This window comes from Castanea sativa, chromosome 7 (assembly GCF_040712315.1).
Source record: "Castanea sativa cultivar Marrone di Chiusa Pesio chromosome 7, ASM4071231v1".
Lineage (NCBI taxonomy): Eukaryota > Viridiplantae > Streptophyta > Magnoliopsida > Fagales > Fagaceae > Castanea > Castanea sativa.
Genome location: NC_134019.1, coordinates 39,379,456 through 39,397,024, shown reverse-complemented (window position 1 = coordinate 39,397,024; position 17,569 = coordinate 39,379,456).

The window sequence follows — 17,569 nt, the reverse complement described above, 5'->3', positions numbered from 1 at the left end:
GTACATTAAAGCCATGCAAGTCTATCCAATAATCAAGTGAAGAAGTGCTAGATTTTAAAACTCGACAGCTAGCTCGATAGATAGTATCTATTGAGGTTTAAAAGGCTATTTAAGCCCAATGCTTAATAGCTACTCGATAGATAAGCTATCTATCGAGATTTCAAAAATTCAAATTTTCAGTTTTGATTTTCATCCAATCCATGTATACATGTTTGGGCTTTCTTTTCTCACAACTCTAAACATATATAAGGATTATTTTAGGGGCCATCATAGTTGATGCAAGTGAGTGCAACTTGATACAAAGGTTTTTCACAAGCATATTATGACCGGAGACAATTTGCTCTAGTTCATCTTTCTCTTCAAGAAGCTGCTGTATTTGTACACCGTAGGGTTTTGTAACCAAGGAGCTTCGTGATCTTCATAGTATTGATGAACTGAAAAACTTTGCAGCCAACATCCTTCTCAAGTTGGTGGTTAGTCACGTACTTGGATCCGTGCATTGAAAAGGAGAGATTGCCACTATAGAACAAGTTCAATTGGGTATTGGGGTAAGGATTCAACTGTAGGTTGGTATAAGGTACTGAGATTCTTTTACCTATAACTGCTTGTTGTGATAATAGTAGATTCTCGAGAGTGATGAAATTAAAATCACTCGGTGAAGTTTTTTGCCTTGGAGGTTTTTCCCATTCATAAACAAATCACCGTGTCAACTTTATTTTCCGCTGCATATTTACTTTAGTTGGTGATTTGTTTGTGTTACCACACGTATTGCATGTTAATTAACTTGGCTAATTAATTGGTTAATTTATCACAAGGGGTTATTTCATTCTTGGCCTATCAAGTGGTATCAAAGCAGTCACACTTTTATTAGGGTTAATCTTTGTTGTGTGATCCATTGACCCCTGTTTTTCATGGATAGAGGACAGTCTCTTATTATACCTCCTTTATTTGATGGCACTAACTATGCATACTAGAAAGTACGCATGAGAGATTTTTTGTAATCTTTAGATGAGAAAGTGTGGCAAGCTGTGGAGATGGGCTGGACCAAGCAAAAGGAAGCGCCGCCCGATTGGGATGATGTTAAGATCAAGGCGGAAAATTTCAATAGCAAGGCATTGAATGCGATATTCAATGCGGTCACAAATGAGGAGTTCAAGAAGATATCCTCTACTGAAACTGCAAAGGAAGCATGGACCATCCTCCAAACAACCTATGAAGGAACCAAGGCTGTCAAGGACTTAAAACTTCAGAGGCTTACTACAAGCTTTAAAGAGATCAAGATTGAGGAGGATAAATCATTCGATGAGTTCTATGTCAAGCTTAAGGACATAATGAACCCAACCTTTAATCTTAGGGAAACCATTCTCGAACCCAAGATTGTGAGAAATGTGCTCAGATCTCTTCTAGAGAGATTCCATGCCAAGATCACCGTCATTGAGGAATCAAAAGAAATTGACCAAATTCCTCTAACAGAGCTGGTTGGCAATTTGCAGACCTATGAATTGGGTTTGGCTAGGATTGGAAAATCAAGCAAGAGTAAGAGCATGGCATTGAAGACCAAAAGCAGTGATACTGATGAGTCTTTTGATGATGAAGATTTCAAGATGAAATCCTATATCACTAGGCATTTCAAGAAGTTCATGAAGAATGTCAATGCTAAAGGATTCGACAAGGACCAAAAGTAATCCTTCTTCACAATTCAAGAGCCAAGATAAAGGGAAAAAGGATGTTAGGGATGGCGGTCAGTACATTGTTCCTTAGGACCAAAGTGCTTTAAGTGTCAAGGCTTCGTGTCACATGAAATAAGAATGCCCTACGTATCTCAAGACCATTGGGAAGAGCAAGGCACTTGCTGCAACCTTGAGCAACACCAAGACTGAGGATGATTTTGATAATGAGGATGATGGAATCCTAAATGCCTTCACTGCCACTATAAATCCTACTGAGGGGATTGTTAAAGATGTGGATGATGAAGAGGACTTGGTGGATTCTAAGTTCGAGAAAATGGAAGATCAAGATGATATCCATACAACTTATGAAAAGTTGTATAAGGTTTCTGAGAAGCATGAGAAACTATATAGGCTGGCCACCAAGAAGCTGAGTGATGTGGAACTTGATCAAGAAGAGCTTTCCATAAAGTTTGATTAAACTAATCAGACTATTGGAGCACTGTGATTTGAGAAGATCAAGAAACTTGAGGCAAAACTGTTCCAAGTCAGAGCCCAGTTGGAAAGGACTTCAACTGCAAAGGATGACGAGATGCTCAGCCTTCAGAAATCTGCTTCTGATTAAACCGGTTTAGGGTATGATTTCTCTTCTCCTAATATTGCTTCTACCAGTACTACTATCTTTGTTTCTCCTGCTAATAATGTTGGCCTCTCACGTCAAGTTCCATAATGAAATGGCCCGTATGGACTTCTCAGAGAACTTTTCAAGACGCAGCATTCATTCAAAATGCCAAGTCGTTCTATTGGACTTTTCCGATACTAACCTTCCCACTATCATCTACAGTAGGGGTTGAGAGTCACTATGTGGCATCCTAGTCACCTGTCCTTCCGTGATCATATAGGAGTTTTACTCCAACATGCACGGATTTGACTATTCTGTACCTCTTTTTATCACTTGCGTTCGAGGTAAGCGCATCGTAGTCACTCCAGATATTTTATCCAAGGTGCTACATGTACCTAGGTAAGCGCATCTTAAAACTGTGTCTAAAGACAAACTCTTGTCTCTCTTTTGTGAGACACTTTCTTTTTAGGTTGACCTTTAAAACACCCCTTACTCAAGCTTTGCAAAAGGTCTGAGGTTCCTTAACATGATGATGACATTCGTTCTTCATCCTTTGTCTCATTATAACTCTATCACAAAGCCTTGTGCTCAATTTTTGTTGTCCCTCCTTGAGAGGCTTACCATAGATTTTTCCTCTCATTTCATACTCTCCCTTATAGATGTCTATAAGGATACGACGACTCGTGATAAGCTCATTTTTCCTTTGGCTATGATGAGGATTCTTTGCCATTTTTCTGTATCCTATCCCAAGTCTTCTCATTCTTCCGTTATGTGTGTCATAGACGCTGCTACCGTTAGATAGAGCAAGGCCTAGCTTTGACCGAAGCGACCATGAACTGAGACGGCGAATCCTCCAGTTTTTTCTGCTCCATCCACCTTCGCTCCTTCTTTTTCTGCGAGTGGAGTGACTCTCAAGGCCATCATGGCACAGCTTGTGCACATGGATGCTCGCTTTGACACTCTTAGTGATGAGTTGTGTCAGGTGAACACTCGTGTTGGTCGTATCGCATGATGACAGGCTGTCATGGGTGGTTTCACTGCTTCTTCTTCTCCATCTCCACCGGCTTCAGAGGATGAGAGTGATGATGGCTCTGGTAGTGATGATGATGCTGAGGATGAGGATGCTAGCTCTTCCAACAATGATGAGATGACTGCTTGAGTTACTTACCCTTTGTCATTCAGGACAAAAAGAAGGAGTAGTTTTAGGTATGCGAGTAGTCATGTACATAGGGGGAGAGTTAGTGTAGGAGATTTTTGTTAGGGGGAGTGTTTTTCTTTTTAAGGGATGTAGTGAGGACTTATGTATTTTTTTTCTTTTCTTCCTTTATAGATACATTGTTCTTACATTGTGATAGCAAACCTTGTACTTATTTTGACTTATATATATGATGAGGTTGTTATTACATTTCTTTTACCTATCTTTTCATGTGTTGTTTCTTTTCTCTCTTTATGCACATGCTTCTTATATATTGTATGCAATCTTTTATTTCTGTTTCACACTAAGATGTCGTGATGAGTTTTGTTTAAAGTGTTTTAGAAATACAAGTTGTCAAAGTCTTCTTGCCATAAACTCTCTTCTTGCAAAGTTTTTCAAAAGTTTGTGTTAGGATAGATTTTATTGTATTTGACAAGTGAGTATGAGTTGAGTGATTTATGAGTTCTCTCATATGTTCATTTGTTTGTTGTGGTTTTGTCACGGATTGCCAAAGGGGGAGATTGTTAGGACATATATGATTCATGTTAGGAATATATGTCAATGTGAATTGGCTAATCCTTTGACAAAACACACTTTACTTGTAATTGGATAGATCTAGAATGTGTTTAATACTTCAAGAAATAAGGTTTCAAGTTCAAGTGTTAAAACCATGCAAGTCTGGCCAAGAATCAAGTGAAGAAGTGCTGGATTTTAAAGCCCAACAACTAGCTCGATAGATAGTATTTATTGAGGTTTAAAAGGCTATTTAAGCCCGATGCTCGACAGCTACTCAATAGATAAGCTATCTATCGAGATTTTAAAAATTCAGATTTTCAGTTCTAATTTTCATCCAATCCGTGTATACAAGTTTGGGCTTTCTTTTCTCACAACCCTAAATATATATAATGATTATTTTAAAGGCCATCACAGTTGATGCAAGTAAGTGCAACTTGATGCAAAGGTTTTTCACAAGCTTATTGTGACCGGAGACAATTTGCCCTAGTTTATCTTTCTCTTCAAGAAGCTGCTGCATTTGTACACCATAGGATTTTGTAACCAAGGAGTTTCATGATCTTTATCATGTTGATGAACTGAAGAACTTTGCAGCCAACATGCTTCTCAAGTTGGTGGTTAGTCACGTACTTGGATCTGTGCATAGAATTGGTTAGTCACGTATTGGGAGCCGTGCATTGAAAAATGAGAGATTGTCACTACAGAACAAGTCCAATTGGGTATTGGGGTAAGGGTTCAACTGTAGGTTGGTATAAGGTACAAGGATTCCTTTACTTGTAACCGCTTGTTGTGATAATAGTGGAGTCTTGGGAATGATGACCTTAAAATCACTAGGTGGAGTTTTTTGCCTTGGAAGTTTTCCTCATTTGTAAACAAATCACCGTATCAACTTTATTTTCCGCTGCATATTTACTATAGTTGGTCATTCGTTTGTGTTACCACGCATATTTGCATGTTAATTAACTTAATTAATTCACTTGGCTAATTAATCGGTTAATTTATTACAAGGGGTCAATACATGCTTGGCCTATCAGCATCACTTTTTTATTTACCAATAATCACTCACCACATTAGCAGTTTGTAAAAGTTTTTGTAAAAAATTTTGTATCTTTAGCATTTTCTCATAATATTTTAAGGTAAATAAAAATTAGGAAAAAATTACCGAATATTACCTTGATTTAGAAAATATTTTTAAAAACTATTTACGAGAAAATAAAAAAAATAGTTGACATTTTTTACACATTTTTATATTTCACATGAAAATGGCATCAAATTATTATTTTTTAAATAGTCTATCACTAAACACTAAATATTCTAAGAGCCTCTATTAACAGGATCCTATAAACCATATGGTTTTAGAAATATCAAATTAAAATGATCTTTATAAAGTTAACCTAAAAACTTGAAGTTAAAATTGGTATAACACTGTTATGCTAAGTAAATATATGAGAGGTAGAGAGAGAGACCTTTGTATCCTTGCAATATCTCAACAAAAAGATAGAACAAACTCGTAAAGGATCCCACGCACCACACTACCAAGAGAAGCCACCATGTTTGGTTGCAATGACGGAGCTAAATGGTGATGGTGAGGGGGAATTTTCTCTGACAAAAAGCTAGCTTATATATCCATTACCAGAAATTGTGGAAGACCCTTTCCAATGGACAATATGATTGCCACTCATTTCAGTGTATATTAGGTTGATTTTCAACGTAAAAATAATAAGTTAGATTTATCATTTTTGTTACATGGGTAATGCCATTTATTATCGTCATTAATTTCCATGCAAATGATAAATAGAGGTATAAGCATTCGGAGGAGGGAAAAAAATGAAGAACTAGATTTCAGAACTTGTATTAATGATACTTGTGATGAGGATGGTAGCTTAACCTAGTTTATGGCTTATATTGTGGGTATTGTAGAGTGAGTCAAAATGCATCTTCTTTGTTTCATAAAATATGAGATGTGTTTCTTTCTTGCAGCATGTTCTGGAACATCTTGGTCTAGCTTTCTCTTCCTTTGGCTCATCCATCATGGATGCCATTGTTGCTAAATGTTAGGAAATTCAGACCTCGGTTGATAGAATTAACAAGTTTTAGACTCAAGTTGTTAATTAGATTTATTGTAAATAAACTTTGTTCAAACACACAAACATCAATATTATGTCAATATCATACATAGCGGAAAAATAAATAAGACATGATATGATGACCTAGGAAAACCAATGAAACAAACTCGTTTCAGAGTAAAAAACCTAGGGAGAAACCTTCTCAAAAAGCAATCCACTATAATAAAGAGAAGTTTCAAATCTAGTACAAAACCTTTGTCCTAGACTCTACAATCCCAGTAGATGAACTTACAGCAAAACCCTTCTAGCGCTTTAGAACCTCTAAACTCTCTAGTATATGAACGCCACCAATGATGCACAGATCCTAATACGTGTCTAACTCCAGCAACTTAAAGAAGATGTTGTTAGCTGCAAAGTTCTTCAATTCATCAACAATGAAGATCAAGAAGCACTTGGTTACAAAACCTTAGGGCGCAAAAATGCAATAACTTCTTACAGAGAGAATAAAATACTAGGTCACTTTCTGCATTTGTTCTCTATATATAACGGCCTTTAAAAAAGCCTTATATATGTCTAAGGTTGTGAGAAAAAAAAAATCCTACACATACATGTCAGCATGAGTCGAAAATCAGATCTGGAAATTCTGATTTCCTAGATCTAGACAGATTCATTTTCTGTCGAGTTTCGTTCTTAAATCTCGATAGATATTATTTCTGTCGAGGTATCTATCGAGGTTTAATGAATAGCTTTTCTTCACTTGTTTCTTGGTCCAATATTCATGGCTTTAATACTTGACTTGAACTCTTGTTTCTTGAAATATTAAACCCATCCTAGATCTACCCAATTACAAGTAAAGTACATTTTGTCAAAGGATTAACCAATTACATAAAATATGTCCTTAACACTAAAGCATCTACAATCTCATTCTGCATCCTTGGCACATATTGATATTGAATCTTGCTGAATTTCGAGGCCCACTTCTAAAGACATTCATGATAAGGCATTAGCCTTTCTTCCTTGATCTTTCATCTATTTTAAATTTGAGAGATTATTAATGTTGAGTCACCGTATACCTCCAACTCTTTCACTCCAAGGCCCAAGGCTGCTCATAACCCCATAATGCAAGCTTCATATTCAACGGCATTGTTAGTGGCAAGGAAGTTAAGCCTACTAGAAAATGGGATATGTGTCCCTTTTGGAGAAATAAAAAGAACTCCAATGCCACTTCCATTTTGATTAGTTGCTCCATCAAAATACATTTTCCATGATTCCACCTCGATCCCCATGATATCTTCATCCGGAAAGTCCCCTTGGATTTCTTCAGCTCCTTTTGGTGAACAATGGGATAAGTGATTAGCAATTGCTCTCCCCTTCATAGACTTCTGAGTCACATATTTAATATCAAATTTTAACAAAAGCAAAACCCATTTAGCTATCTTCCCATCTTGCATAGGCTTCTCCATTAGATATTTCAATGGGTCCATTCTTGCAATCAACAAGACCTTGTAAGCAAGCATATAGTGTTTGAGTTTGCGGGTTGCCCATACAAGTGCTACACATGTCTTCTCATGTGGTGAATACTTTTCCTCATAAGGCAACATCTTTTTGCTGATGTAGTAAATTGCAATCTCTTTTCTAGTCTCTTCTAGGTATTGAGCAAGCAAAGCCCCTATTGATGTATCTGTAGTTGTGAGATACAACAATAATGGCTTTTTAGGTACCGGTGAAACTAGTATTAGTGGCTTCATCAAAAAGTCTTCATCTTCTCAAAAGCTTATTGGCATTGTTCATTCTATATTGTAGGAACTTCCCTCTTGAGCAATCAGAAAATTGGTTCACATGTCATGGTGAGCTAGGATATGAATCTTCTGTTGTATTGTATCCTTCCTATAAACCCTCGGATCTCCTTTTTAGTTCTTGGGGGCTTCATTTCTATAATTTTTTTTTTATTGTTTTAGGATCGACTTCAATTCCTCTTTGACTTACCGAAAACCCTAATAGCTTTCCAGATGTGACTCCAAAAGTGCACTTTTTTGGATGCAACCGCAACTTGTAGAATCGGATTCTTTCAAAGAAGTTCCGCAAAGTTGGTATATGCCCTTCACAGTCTTTGGACTTCACTACCATATCATCAACATAAAATTCTACTTCATTGTGGATCAAATCATGCAACAAAGTAGTGGCTGGACATTGGTAAGTAGCACCAACATTCTTAAGGCCAAATGATATAACCTTGTAGCAATATGTCCCCCATGGAGTAATGAAGGAAGTTTTCTCCATATCTTCAGGAGTCATCTTAATCTGATTATACCCTGAAAATCCATCCATAAATGACAGCAAGGCATGTCCTGCTGTGTTATCAACCAAGATATCAATGTGAGGCAAAGGAAAATCATCTTTTGGGCTAGCCTTATTCAGATCTCGGAAGTCTACACACATCCTCACTTTGCCATCTTTCTTTGGGACCAGAACAATATAAGCTAACCATTCTGGGTAATTTACCACCCTCAAGAATCCTGCATTGTACTGTTTTTCAACTTCTTCTTTGATCTTGAGAGTCCACTTTGGCTTCATTCTTCTCAATTTCTACTTAACCGGCTTCATGGTTGGATCTGTTGGAATGCAATGCTGCACTATATCTGTATCAATCCCTAGCATATCTTTGTATGACCATGCAAATACCTCTTTGAATTTTGTCAATAGTGCCACTAATGCATCTTTCTCAGAAGTGGTTAGGGTATTGCTCACTTGTATCATTTTAGGTTCATCATCAGTTCCCAGGTTAATAGGTTGGGTTTCTTCTTTTATAGGTTCTAAATGCCCTTGTTTTAATTCTTGATTATTAAGAGTTTCTTTACCAATTTCAGAAATAAAAACATTCAAAGCCAACAAATAAGCAGAATCAAAAATCATATTATAAGGAAAAGAGTTCTCAACGGACTTAACAAACTCATTGGACTTAACTAAAACAGACTCAGCAAGAATACTATCGTAAACAAACTTGACAGGAATAGTAATATTGATAAAAATAGACTCGATAGGGACAGAAACAATGTTCTTGGCGGAATTGACTGGTTTGACAGTCTTGATCTTCTTCACGGAGTCCTCCATGGGGTGGGCGGCTTCCTCCTATGCCTAATTCTTCAACTCGGTCGTGGCTTCAATAATGGCAGGCGACTCCTAGTGAGTTCCTTTTCCTCCCAGCATCAGTACTATGGGATCTTCATCCATATAATCTGTGGCTTCACCATTAATCTCCATATATGTGTGCTTGTCAGTTACGTAAGCATCCAGGCGCTCTACGCTATCCATCCATTCACCAAACAAATCTTGCTTCCCTTTGTTGCTCGGGTGGATGTACTGAGGGAGGTATTCTAACTTATTCCCTTCCATCTTCTTATTATCATCTTTAGGGCTTTCCAGTGCTAAGTTTCTAAGACTGTGGACCATCAGTTTTTAGTCTAGAGTGGCCAATCTAGCATTTATGTCATCTTCTCCTTCGGTGTATTGGGTCAGTGAGCCAAGTTCTGAACTATGAAATGACCCCAACTTAGGAATTTCTCTACCATGCTTGTCATATCGAGGTCCTAACTTTGAACTAACATCAATAATTAGCTCCAATCCAAGAGACGCCGATAGGGGTAATCATCATAGTCTACATCATTGGCTTCTCCAATCTCCTCTCCTACAGCTTCTAACACATTTTCTAGCCTGTATTGATCACTATCAATGTCGCTCCCCATGTCTATAGGTTCAGCTTCAGCATCATCCTCTATATCTTCATCATAGTAGTCTACATCATTATCATTGTCTTCATAGTAAAACCCTTCATCTTCATAATCTTTATCACTAGGGGGTTCACCCCAATCATTGCCACTGTATTGGCTATTATAGTCTTCACTATCATTGCTTTCACTATCACTATTGCTATCATCTTCACTATCTCCACTGTCATTGCTACTACTGTCACTACTACTATCACTTTAGTTGTTGCTACCCTTATCATCATCACTAGGGGCTTTTCCCCCTTCCTCATCTTCATCACTTGTTCTTGCTTCATATGGGCTCTTTAATACATGTTGGCAAGCCTCCCAGTATTCTTCTTCTTCTATATTGCAAATGGCATCACCTAGAAGCGTACTCATTGCAACAGGGTCCATATAATCAGCCCAATCAGTAGGAACCTAGGTTGTGTCTTCCTTCTTCAATTTTGGGAGCTTGTTGTTTCAATCAAATAGTAGCTCGAACCCAAGCATCATAGTTCTGGTCTTAGGATCAAACCTTGGTTCGGGAAATCCCCCATATCGTTGACTATCTCCAGCTTTGACAAACTTTCCGTTCAACGTAGGAGTATAAGGCTTTAGGGGTTCCGAAGGCCAAGGAAGTCCCTTTGCTTTGGCCTTGGCACGAGCCATTCTTCTCACCTCCATCTTTAACAAGTCATCATCAGTGGGCTTATAGCTTAACCTAAAAGGCAGTGTGGCAATAGGAATCATCGGGACTTGAACAGTTGGCTTCTTCATAGTCTTCCCCAAGTTCATCCCTGGAAGATAATTCATTCTCCTCATCATTTCCACCACATTATTGTTGCTATAGGGACTTGGATTTGATTGAGAAGGTCCACCAGATTTTGGTGATGCTTGTATGAGGCCATGAGTAAACCCTATAAAGATATGTTGGCTTGTGTCTTCTGTAGTTGCTTAAAGACCTAATCTTCTTCAGCAAGTGTTTTTTGGGTAGATTTATTCAAAACTTCTACTGGGTTGTCTGTCTCCAAATATGGGGGTTTAAAGTGTCTCCCCCCCTTCTAATGTGGGCAATTTTTGTTGGGTCATTAAGATCGGTATCTTAGGGTTTGAAGTGTCTCCCCCCATTTGTGGATGTTGGGTTACTTCATTAGGGTTCGAAGTGTCTCCCCCTGTATGTTGGTGCTTGATTATTTGATTGGGGTTTAAAGTGTCTCCCCCCGTTTATGGATATTGGATAATTTGATTGAGATTTGAAGTGTCTCCCCCCATTTATGGATATTGAGTGATTTTTGGTTTTCAGTACATCTTCACTCTATATATCATATCCTGTAGTGGATGTCATACCCATCAACTCTTTCCATGTCATCATAAAGCACTCAGGTAAGTAATAGATCAATTCAGACGGGTCCTCTTTACTTTCCTCTTTAATCATCAAGTAATTAATCCTCAATCCTCTCCCAAAATTGTGGTTGGGCAAAGGATTATTAGTGATGATGCTAGGCCTTGTAGGCGGTGCAATCACTTTGTTGTCTATTAAGTCTTGAATCACATGACGAAGGCCAAAACACTTGACAGTATCATGGCCAGGGCCTTGGTGGTAGGCACATCTTACATCAAATCTTGCAGGTAATAGGTTTGGAATTGGTCTTGGGTCTAAGGGTTTTAGTAACCCTTTTGCTTTTAGCTTCTCAAATACTTGGCTCACAAGCATATACAACTCATGAAACTCCCTCCTAGGCCTTGGGAGTGGGGAGTGGCCCTTGTGATATTTACACGAGTGCAATGGGTGTAATAAGTCGATAAGGATCATTTTTATAGATATTAGAAACTTCTGCAGTTTTAGAACTAGATCCTAAATTCTTTTTAAACCTTGGTGGGTCCTCATTCTTTACGGTACCATTATTTATTGCATCTTCAATTTGGGTTCCAGCAGCAATCAAAACGTTAACATTAGGAAATTATTGGGCAAACAAGTACTTATGGTATACAGGTAATAAATTCTTTACAACCATAACTAATTGTTCTTCTTCACTTGGCCTATTTATCATTTGTGCAGCTTTAGACCTCCATTTGGTAATGAAGGTAGAGAAGGATTCTTTCAGCTCTTGCTTTGTGGTCTCGAGATCTCTTCTTGTTATATGCACCTCTATGTTGTAATTGTATTGATTGTGAAACTCACGGCAGATGTCCTCCCAACTCCTTGCTCTAGCATCATCTAGGTTGAGGAACCACCTAAAACCGGCTCCAGTTAGAGCGTTTTGGAACATTTGAGCAAGTAGTTCTTTAGTTGCTCTCAACGATTGCATGGCCTTCATATACATCTTCAGATGGGACTTTGGGCAACCAGTCCAATTAAACTTGTCCAAGGTTGGCATCTTGAACTTGGAAGGCAATCTCACGTCTGGGAAAAGTGAGAGTGATTGGTAGTCCATAAGGTCTTCTATCTTACAAGCTCTCCTAATCATCTCTTCTACCTTGTTCATTCTCTCATTGATCTTATTCTCTCACTCCATGGTTGGGGAATTATGGCCAGCCTTGTTCTCCTCTTGGCCACTCTTCAAGTTCTAAAACTATGTACCATAAGGTTCATGTCCTCCCTTAGCTAGATTTGACTAACTACCATGGTGTTCAGTAGCTCTTGGGTGTTCATGGGTTCTTCAGTGTTCGAATGTTCTCCTTCTTCCACCATGGTGACAGGATCTTTAATCGTCTTAGGGCTTGAACTATTTTGTAGGTCGAATATGGTATTGTGATGTTGCAGCAGCGGAATGTCTTCTATGCTCACGGGTTTCAGTACCGTGATGGAGTGACGGGCTTGAAACTGGAACTACTAGCTTGACTGTCGGTCTTGGGTTCTCTTTGGAGCCTTCTCTCTGATCTTGACCAAATTCTCCACTAAGAAAAGGCTTGGTCAAGTCAATCACAGCTAAGTCCCCATCTTTATCAATCAATCAAACAAACACACACAACATGCAATGCAATTTTAATACAAACCAACCCGAGGGTAGGTTCTAAGTCATTATGTTGTAGTGTGGATTTGTTGCTTCATTGTTTCCCATAGCTAGGATGTTACACCTCCCAACTTGTAATGTAATGAACATTACATTGGTCCAAACGGCATGGTCTATCCATTATAGTCAACAAGAAGTGATCTAGTGACTTTGGACTATGAGTTGGTGAGTTCGCCACTGGGTACCCGAATCAAATGCAGATCGGTTATCCATGGTTACTACCACCATATTGTTGAGATGGGTGCATACACATTTGTTTTTTGATGACACATACTATGACAGTTAAGGAAAGCTCTTAACAATCAACTTGGCAACACAAACAAAAATATCATACAAACATCTCAAGACATAAATAAACAAGTAAACAACAATATCATGCGAAAGACAAGGGTATATATTTGGTCGCTTAGGTCTAACACGAAACTTAGCCCTTGACATCCCCAGTGGAGTTGCCACTATGAGAGACCATGAAAATTTGGGGTGCTCTCAAAAAAGAGATTTGGGTGCTTTTAAGGGTACCTCTCTTTTTAGGTAAGTGGTGTGAAGTCGCCACTTATTTTTTATACCAAAAAATAAGAAAAAGTAAATACAAATTATATGATCAAAATACTTCATAGTTATTGATTGAATAAAAATAAATACAATCTTGGTAAATTGAACCTTACAAGGCTTTGAGTCCTAGTTACAATTTATGCAAAAAAATACAAAACTTTTGTCCTAGTTACAATCTACCCAAAAATAAAAAAGAAAGATAAAGCACAGATCTACCTATCTAAAAGAACTAAGTTTGGGGGCTAGGTTACGGAATGAAAATATGTTAGGCACCCATTTCGCCAAGACAGAGTTTGGTCTTCTAGACTCTAATGACCTATATACCTTTTTTGCATAATGTGAATGATATGTTGAATATACATGATAAACACTTGACTAACACTAACTCAAATAAATTTATCTTATGACTGTATCCTATTTTTAGAAAAATTTAGATCTGTTTTGTGAATTAAAAAAAATTGAGATTTGTAAAGAAAAATCAAATCTGTTTTTGTGTATATAAAAAATTGTATTTGTAAGAAAAAATCATATATGTTTTTATGCAAAGAAAGGAACAAGATTTTGTAAAAAAAGATTAGATTTGTTTTTGGCGTAAAGTGAAAAAAATGTGATTTTATTAAGAAAAATCATATCTGCTTTGAACAGTTAAAAAAATTGATTTTTTGGTTTATAAGTTAAAAAAAAAAAAAAACAGATCTCTTATTGAATAAAAAAAATTGAAAGAGGATTCACACAGATTAGATAAATGTATATTACATGCATCACATATATAAAACGTCAACCTAACTTTTAATTTCTTCTTTTAAATTTCAAAATCCACAATTGTATCACAGAAAACTTTTCCTAAAAAAATCATATTTGTATTAAGTGAAAATACAAATCAATTTTGTATGTTAAAAAAATTAGATTTGTATTTAATGAAAATACAGATCAGTTTTATGTGTTAAAAAAAATCAATTTTGTATTTAATGAAAACACAGACCAGTTTTGAATCTAAAAAAATCATATCTGTATTTATGGAAAATACAGATCGGTTTTTATGTGTTAAAAAAAAAATCAAATCTGAAAAATTCATATCAGTTTTCAATTTAAAGAGATCTTCGATAATTAGTAGATTTTGAGATTTAAGAGAGAAATCAACTAGAATTTTTTTTTTTTTTAAACTTTAAACAAAACATGGCAAATCAAATTAATAGAGAAGAATAGAAGAAAAAGAAAAGAAATAAACTACCTCTTGCATGAGCATGCTCTTCTTTGTGAAATGATATTTAAGGATTTAAAGAAATTTATTCAATTCTCTTTGAAGCCTAAAATATTTTGCTTATAGAAAAGAAATTTCTAAGGCAAGAGCCTCTAGAATGTCTTTAATGTAAGAGGGAAAAGAAAAGAAGAGAAGAGTCAGAAAGAGGGGGGGTTAAAAAGCGTGAAAAAGTGTGTTGAATTTTGAGAGACATCCTCTATTTATAGAGGCTGGGATGTTCAAAAAATTAGCTGAATGATCAGAATACTAGGACGCATCCTTATCTCTAAAAAATTGAAAATGATAAGATTTATCTCAATCTAGGTGCCCTTATGCTGTGCCCACAATTTGTGCCAATCGGCACTCCAAGAGTGTCGAATGGCCCTCTTGGGTGCTGGTCCCATGTTTGAGTTTTAGTCCATTTTGGACTCCTTTTTTAAGGTTTTTTTTAGCTGGGTGTGAGAGATCGCAGAACTTGGTGCTCTCAAAAAAAGAGATTTGGGTGCTTTTTCAAGACACCTTTCTTTTTTGGTAAGTAGTGTGGAGTCACCATTTATTTTTTATACAAAAAAATAAGAAAAAATTATGTACAACTTTACATGTCTGAAATGTTACATTATCATTAATTGGATAAGAAAAAGTACAAACTTGTTGAATTGAGTATTACAAGGCTTTGGGTCCTAGTTACAAACTACCAAAGATACATGGCTTTTTGTCCTATTTACACTCTACCCAAAAATAAAAATAAAAGACAAAGCACAGGTCTACCTATCCAAAAGAACTAAATTTGGAGGCTAGGTTACAGAATAAGAAGATGTTAGGCAGCCATCCCACTCAGACGGAGTCTGGTCTTCTAGACTCTCATGACCAATGTATCATTTATGTATGATATGAATGATATGTTGCATACATGACAGACTTAACCCTAAACTAAGTCACATAAATTTATTTATGAATGTGTCCTCTTCTTTAAAAAATTCAGATATGTTTTTGTGGATAAAAAAAAAATTTGATTTGACTCATTAAAAAAAGAACCAGATCTGTTTTTGTATATGTAAAAGAAATTAGTTTTGTAAAGAAAAATAAGATCTGTTTTTATTAAATAAAAACAAGGTTTTTTACTTAAAGAAATATTAGATCTATTTTGGAACAAAGTAAATAAAATTTGGTTTTGGGTTTATAAGGAAAAAAATCAGATCTGTTTCATAAGTAAAAAATCAAGATTTATAGAGAAGAAAAAAAAAATCAGATCCGTTTTTTATGTGAAAAAAAGAAGAAGATTTTTTAGAGGAGAACTACGCTCATGAAATAAACCTATGCTACCTGTATCAAACAAAACATCACTACTAATGACTTTCTTTTTTACTTCAAAATCTACTATGTTTAAAAAAATATAAATCTGCATCTAAGAAAGATACAAATCTGTTTTTGTGTTTAGAAAATTCATATCTACATCTAAGGAAGATACAGATCAGTTTTTATGTTAGAAAAAAATTCAGATCAGTATCTAAGGAAGATACATATCAGTTTTTTTTTTTCTTTTAAAGTTTTGAAAAGATTTGTTAATGAGCAGATTTTTGAAACTCAAAAGGAAAATCATAACAACAAAAACATTAAGAACATGCTTCAAAGGAAAGTTGAACAACACATGGCATCAACATCATAAATTAAAAATAAAAGAATACATCTATTCATGCATCATCAAGTAAAATTATAAAACTTTTAATTAAAAAAAAAAAAAAAAATACCTCTTGCATGGACGTACTCTTCTTGTTGAGGGAATATTTTAGGGTTCAAAGAAATTTATTCAATTATCTTTGAAACCTAAAATACCTTGCTTACACCAAAAAAAAAAAAAAAATCTTAAGGCTAGAGCCTCTAGAACGTTTTTAACGTAAGAGAGAAAATAATAGAAAAGGGGAGTCAAAAAGAGGGGAAATCAGAGAGCGTGTAAAAGTGTGGTGAATTTTGAGATGCAGCCTTTATTTATAGAGGTTGGGAGGCTCGAAAAAATAGTTAAATGATCAGAATACGAACTAGGACACATCTTTATCTCTAAAAAAAATCAAAGAGTTTTATCTCAATCTAAGTGCTCTCAGGCCAAGGCCCAAATTTGTGCCAATCGGCACTCCAAAAGTGCCGAATGATGCTTTTGGGTGTCGTTTCCTCATTTGAGTTTTGGTTCGTTTTGGACTCCTTTTTTGAGATTTTTTAAGCCGGGACTTGTACTTAGACGCATCTTTAATCCATATTCTAGAAATTAAACTCTTTTCTGGATAATTCAAGTCTTTTCAGCAATGATTATATTGTAGATAAATACTTTAAAAAGTCTTGATTATCCATAATTTTCTAATTATCTGATTATCCCCTTTATTCCTATGCAAGCAAACCCTTTTTGACACTCACTAACAATCAATCACAAAATTATTTAATTAATTTTAATTTTCTAGCCAATTAGAATTAATTTAAATTAATCATGTGTGGTTGATTCTACCTAAACACAATGCATGCTGACCGTGCAAACTTGATCATGCGATATCTTTCAGTCTAACGGTCCTATTTGGAAATCAGGCATACTGTCGTGACTGTTAGAATCTCAAGATCATCTTTATGATATGCAATAAAAAAAATTAATGCATGTATGAAAACATGAATTTTGGGTATATGATTGGTCATTCTAGTCATCTTCCTTAATTAAATTATAAGTGCAAAATCGAGTGTCTACACTAGGACTTGCACTTAGACACGTTTTTAATCCATATTCTAAAAATTAAACTCATTTTCTAATGATTCAAGTCTTTGCAACAATGAATATCTTGTAGATAAACACTCCAAAAAGTATTGATTATCCATAATTTTGTAGTTATCTGATTATCCTCTTTATTCCTATGCAAGCAAGCCTATTTTTCATACTAACTAACAACCAATCACAAAATTATTTAATTAATTCTAAT